The sequence below is a fragment of the Eptesicus fuscus genome, chromosome 20 (assembly GCF_027574615.1).
Source record: "Eptesicus fuscus isolate TK198812 chromosome 20, DD_ASM_mEF_20220401, whole genome shotgun sequence".
NCBI classification, from domain to species: Eukaryota; Metazoa; Chordata; class Mammalia; order Chiroptera; family Vespertilionidae; genus Eptesicus; species Eptesicus fuscus.
The window spans coordinates 40527525-40533524 of record NC_072492.1 but is presented as its reverse complement, the minus strand read 5'-3'; positions in this window follow the sequence as shown (position 1 = coordinate 40533524).

Genomic DNA, 6000 nt, shown 5'->3' with positions numbered 1-6000 from the left:
GCCAGAACCCCAGACATGGGTGTATGGGGAGCTTGGGGGGGGGGCACCGAGCCCTCCTCCAGGGAGCCTTCCTGAGACAGGCCAGAGAAGGGCCTCTCCTCTTCGGTCTGCCCTGGCTCAAGGCCAGTCAGTGTCCACCAGTGTGACCAAAGCTGGGATGTCCCCCCGGGGCAGCCCTGTCCCTCAGGTCACAAGCCCATGACAGGGTCCCTCATGCCCATCTTGTGCAGAAAGGGCCCCATTGTCTGGGGGGCATAGCTGAGGGGTGAGTTCAGAGCCCAGAGATGTCGACCACTGGGCTGGTCACCAGCTCTCTGACCACAGCAGCGGGGACTCGGGGAAAACCCCCGGCTGCTCGTTGGAGAAAGGGGCTGGTGCACACAACACACACAGAGCCACAGCCCGGCTCAGCCATCCTCCGGGCCAGCCCGCCCAGTGCTCCCCAACACGCCCAGTGCCCCCCAACACGCCCAGTGCTCCCCAACACGCCCAGTGCCCCCCAACACGCCCAGTGCTCCCCAACACGCCCAGTGCCCCCCAACACGCAGGCCGCCTCAGGGCAGCCCAGCCACATGGAGGACAGCCCCCCTCCTCTTTCCGCATTCCTGCCGGCAGATGCTCCGTTCTTTCCTTCCTGGAGCCCCTGAGGCAGAATCTCCCCACCTTCCTGCTGGGGGGGGGCCTCCGGACATAGCGACGCCCCGAGGGAAGTGGGCGTGTGGCACCTGTCCCCGGGCAGGGCAGCCCTGGAGCCCCGCCCACACTGGGATGAGCGCCCAGGTGCTTTGATGGGGCGGCCTGCGCTGTGCGGGGCTGCCAAGAGGGACGGAGATGTGCAAACCAGGTGTTTGGCCAGGTCTGCATTCCTGAGCTGGTTTCCAGATCTGAGCCCTCATCTTCCTCCAGCTCGCCCCCCCCACCCCCAAAGAAATCCTCTCCCGCTCACTGAGCGCTTGGCCTTATGGCAATTCTCTTCCCACTGAATTCTCTTTCCTCACTGAATGCCTCCCCTCTCCCACCCCCTCTCGGGGAGAACAGCATCCTTTCCCTCTCCTCTCCTGGGGCCCAGAGGGTGTGCCCTACAAGACAGACCCCCGTAATGCTCGCTGAGACAGGTGGCATGGTCTCCCCACGCCCAACTCCCAAGCACACATACGTGCACACGCGTGTGCCCACGCACACACAGAGCACCCATCACCACCACCGCAGGGGCCCAGCCTGGGAAGGCCCATCTGAGCGGATCAGGTGGGCAGACTTGGTCACCCGCCATGTCAGCAGGTTGGCCGACGGCTCTTGGCCAGCAGCGTCTCCCAGGCTTCAAGCAGACCCTGAACTGGAGAGAAGCGAGTGGCGGGGAGGTAGTCTCGTAACCGAACTCTGGGCTGAACTTGATTTTGGCCCTGAATCTGTATGACGTGGGGCCTACGATACAGCCTTCTTGCAGGATCAGTCACACAAATCACTATCCCAGGCCACCCACCCGCAAGCTGTGTAAAGGGAGAGGCCCATTCCCCACCCCACTCGCTCCCACCAGGGACAGCTCCCCTGGAGTGCCTGGCCTTGGTTGTCAGGAAGTCATTGTCTCTGTCCCACCTCAGTTCTTCCTGCGGTGGCGGTGGTGGCCCCACCTTCAGTGAAGCAGGGATTGTGTGTGTGTGTGTGTGTGTGTGTGGGTGGACTTCAGGGAGGGAGGGAGAGACCCTCAGACACAGAGACAGAGCCAGAAAGCCCAAGAGGTGGGCAATGGAGAGAGAGGGGATGAGAGGGAGGGGGAAAGAAAGAAAAAGAGCAAATGAGCAAAGACAGGGGGAGGGGGAGGGAGATAGAGGAGACGGAGAGTGAAGAAGTGCTGAGCCAAGAGATGGGAGGAAGGAAGCCATCAGCCCCCTCCCCCGCCCTCCCTCCTTCAGCCGGGCCAGCCAGGCAAAGCTCCAGACACAAATGCATCCCACTGGGTGGAGGCTTCGAGCTGCCCTGCTCCCAGGTTCTCTGGGCTCACCTGGCCAGGGGTGGCCAAGCACTCATCACCGGCCGCTCTGACACCCCTGGAAACAGGCCGGGAGCCCCCCTCTCTGAAGGTGATCCTGGGCATCAAAAAGAAGATCGCAAACTGCCCAAGCCCCCCTAGGAGGTCAGCCCCTCCATTGCTGCCAACCCTTTCCCCCTGACAGGACTGCGCTAACCATTAGGAGGCCAGGCCCCTCCTAGCAGAAGCAGACTCCCCCTCCCACCCCCCACCTTCCACTTTGCCTCTCGAGTGACTATTTGCTGACTGTCTCTTTCATGTCGCTAATCGCCCAGCCCCATCTAATTGGTAATTAGCCTTGAGAGCCCAGCCTGTGCCTGGCTAATTGCTGTTTGTCTCACCCTCATCTCCGGCAGAGGAGCTGTGCCAATGCCTCCGCCTGGGCTCTATCCGGGCGGCTGGCATCCGTGCCAGGCTCTGTGGAGGTTTCTGGAGCCCCACCCTGCCTTCTTTCAGGGGGCTGGGGGTAGAGCCTCTCTCAGCAGCAATCTCTGCCCCCAGGGTGGTCCTCAACAGTCCTGGGCAGCTGCAGAGTGTGGCCCCAGCTTTCCACCCTGTTCCCACCCAGTTACCGAAGGAGACAGCCACAAGCACGCCACGGTCCCTGATGGGGAATAGAGTCTGGGAGGGCTCCAGGGAGGAGATGTCTGAGCTGGGCCTGGAAGCTCGTCTAGGATTTAACATCAGAGAAGGGAGGAAGGATGTTCTAGGAAGAGGGAAAGGCAGGGCTGCTGGTAACGAGAAGGCTCCAAGGCAGGGCTGTCCGTACAAGGCGGTTCAGGGACCTGGAGGTGGCTGGCCCCGTGTGACTGGAGGGTTTGACATGTGCATGATGGGAGAGGAGGCTGGAAAAGCAGGCAGGGGCTGGGCTGTGGAGGACTGGCTACGGGTGCCGGGCTAAGGAGCCGGGCTTCACTCTCCAGGCAGTGGGAGCCATGGAAGGTGATGGAGCTGGGCAGAGATGTCACCTGATCTGCTGCAGGGGCCATGGGAGGATGGGGTTTGGTAAGAGGAGAGACCAGAATAGGGAGAGTACGTAGGAGGCTGCTGCTTTGGTGTTGGGGGTAGAGAGAGAGGAAGAGGGGGTGAATTGTTTTGGAAGAATCCACAGGATTTGTGGACCATGTGCTAAGGGTGGAGTCCACAAAGGCTCCTCCCCTTTCTCAGTAGCCCTGTTGGGCAGCAGGGCAAGGAGCCTGTCGCGTGTTCCCCACGGCTCACAGTAATTTGGGGACCCCTTTTTGGGAACCAATCCTTCTAGTCTCTTTAGGTGTCTCCTAAGAAGAGGGAACTATTGTCACAGGAACAGACACTGGCTGGGCCCTTACCATGGGCCAATCGCGGAGTGCCTGCTCCTCAGAACTTACCTTGTTTCATGCTCAAATAGTCTTGGGAAGAAGCCACTATTATTATCTTCATTTTTTAGACGACAAAGCGGAGGTTGGGAGAGATTCCGTCACTCGCCCAAGGCCACACAGCTGGCGAATGACTGAGGCTGGCTGCAAACGCAGGTCTAACTTCTCAGCCAGAACTTTCAGCGTAACTGTAGGACACCTCCCACCCTCCCGTGACAATTATGCCAGGCTGGGGTTGGTTTTATTGTATTTATTTATTTTATTTTTATTATTATTTTTTGTTTTATTTTAATCAAAACAGCACCAATCAGCGTGTCCCCTCTACTTGAAATCCCCTTCCTATTTAACTGTTCAAATCCTGCTCACCTTTTTAAGCCCAGGCAAAGCCTGCCTGATCCAGGGAGCCATCCTGGATTTTGTAAGACCCTCCCCACCCCCTGGAGGTAATCTCTGGGGTGAACTTGACTTTGAACCTCATGGTTGTTCTTCTACTCTTCCCATCCTAGAGCCCCCTAGACAGAGAAGGCCTGCCCTGCGGGAGGTCCCACATGTGCTGCCCACATGGCCCTGGACTCCTCAGGGATGGGTTTTTCCCCTCCCCACCCATTGACGAGTGTCCTGGATGCCTTGTTCATCTTTGGGCCGCCCCTACCGCCACCCAGCCTGGCACTGCACCCCGGATAAATGCTTGCTCCACAGCTGTGTGCTGAGTGATGCTCGCCTGCCCCAACGGAGGAGGCGTCTCTCGCTCACCACACACTCAGGTGGCTCCTGGCTGTCCCCTAAACTCAGGCTTGCCCCTCACAGCAGGAGGCTTTGCCTTGGTCCGGGAAAGCTGAAGGCCTGAGCTGCTGGTTCTAAGGCAGGGCCATGGAAGGAGTGTCCCAAAAGGGGGGGCGGGGGGAGGACTCTTGGGAAGATCGCTTTGAAAAGGGCCACACATGGCTCCATGAGCAAGTCCTGGTGCTTTTATCAAAACCATCAGTGCCATCTTGTGCTTTCTTTCGGGCCGTTATTCCCTCCGGCAGAGCTGGCTTCATGCCCCAGGGGAAGAAGGCACCAGCGCTTTCCACCCAGCGTGGAGGAGCCTTCGGTGGAAGCCAGTGGAACCGCAGTCAAGTGGGATGGGTGGGTGGGCAGATGAGCCCGTTGTCCTGTGACGCCAGTGGGCCCCAGACCAAAGCAATCGGAGCCATGGGTTGGAGACCCCACGGAGGGCGGGATCCTGGGAGCAGGTTTAAAACAGTGTTTTCAGTTGGGATTGGAAGACCTGTGGGTCCTGGGGAATTGGCTGTGGGTACAAATGGGCATCATCCGCCTTCCCCTGTGAGTGTGCCTCCGACCCCGGTCCCCACAGCCATCGCAGACATGAGCGGGCTCTGCCCCGTTCTGCCTGTGCCACCTTGGGCAGGCCGCCGAACGTTTCTGCGCCTCATTGCCTCAGCCGCGGTACAGGGACGATGACAGCAATCACATCTACTTCAAGGCGGGTGTGATGCTTGTAAAACCCACAGCACAGTGGCTGCCCCTGGGTAAGACTTTACAAAATTAGCTTGTAGCATTTTATCCACCTGCTTGTTTTTTATTTTATTTAATTAATTAATTAATTAATTTATTTATTTTAAAAAATATATTTTATTAACTTTTTACAGAGAGGAAGGGAGAGGGATAGAGAGTTAGAAACATCGATGAGAGAGAAACATCGATCAGCTGCCTCCTGCACACCCTCTACGGGGTATGTGCCCGCAACCAAGGTACATGCCCTTGACCGGAACGAACCTGGGACCCTTGAGTCAGCAGGCCGATGCTCTATCCACTGAGCCAAACCGGTTAGGGCCACCTGCTTGTTTTTTAAAATATATATATTTTTAATTGATTTCAGAGAGGAAGGGATAGGGAGAGAGAGAAACATCAATGATGAGAGAGAATCATTGATTGGCTGCCTCCTGCACACCCCCTACTGGGGATCAAGCCTGCAACCCGGGCATGTGCCCTTGACCAGAATTGAACTCGGGACCCTCAGTCCCCAGGCCGACGCTCTATCCACTGAGCCAAACCGGCCGGGGCTATTTGCTTATTTTTAATCCTCGCTAGCCTATCCGTCAGGCGTAGGGAAGAGCTCAGCACAAGGCAGGCAAATGCGGAAGATGCCCCGATTACTGGCCCACTTCCTGGGACGGGCCTTGGGCAGGGAGGTAGAGAAGAGCCAGGTGTCCCATGTCCTGGTCCTTCCGGGCAGCCCCTCAGCCTCCCCACCTCTGAGAACATTAGGCCTTTGAGACATGCCCCCAGCCTGGCCCCGACCCCCCACCCCCAGCCTGACAATGGGGGCTTCAGAGGGGATGGGTGGCAGGACACAGCCCCCTCTGTGCACAGAAGCCCATCACCAAGCTGGTGAGCCTCAGAGGACACATTCCTCACGGGGCAGGGAAGGACGGGGGGAGGGGGCTGTGCGCTGGTCCCTCGGCCTTGCCCTGACCCGAGGAGGGCTGTCACGGGGGGCCGGGACAAAGGTCCCCTCTTCCCGCTCTCCCCCCCGCCCCCCGCCCGGGGAATGGTGCCAACAAGGCTCTGTCCCAGGGCCAAGGAGGAAGGCATGAGGCTGAGATGTAGGGGTCA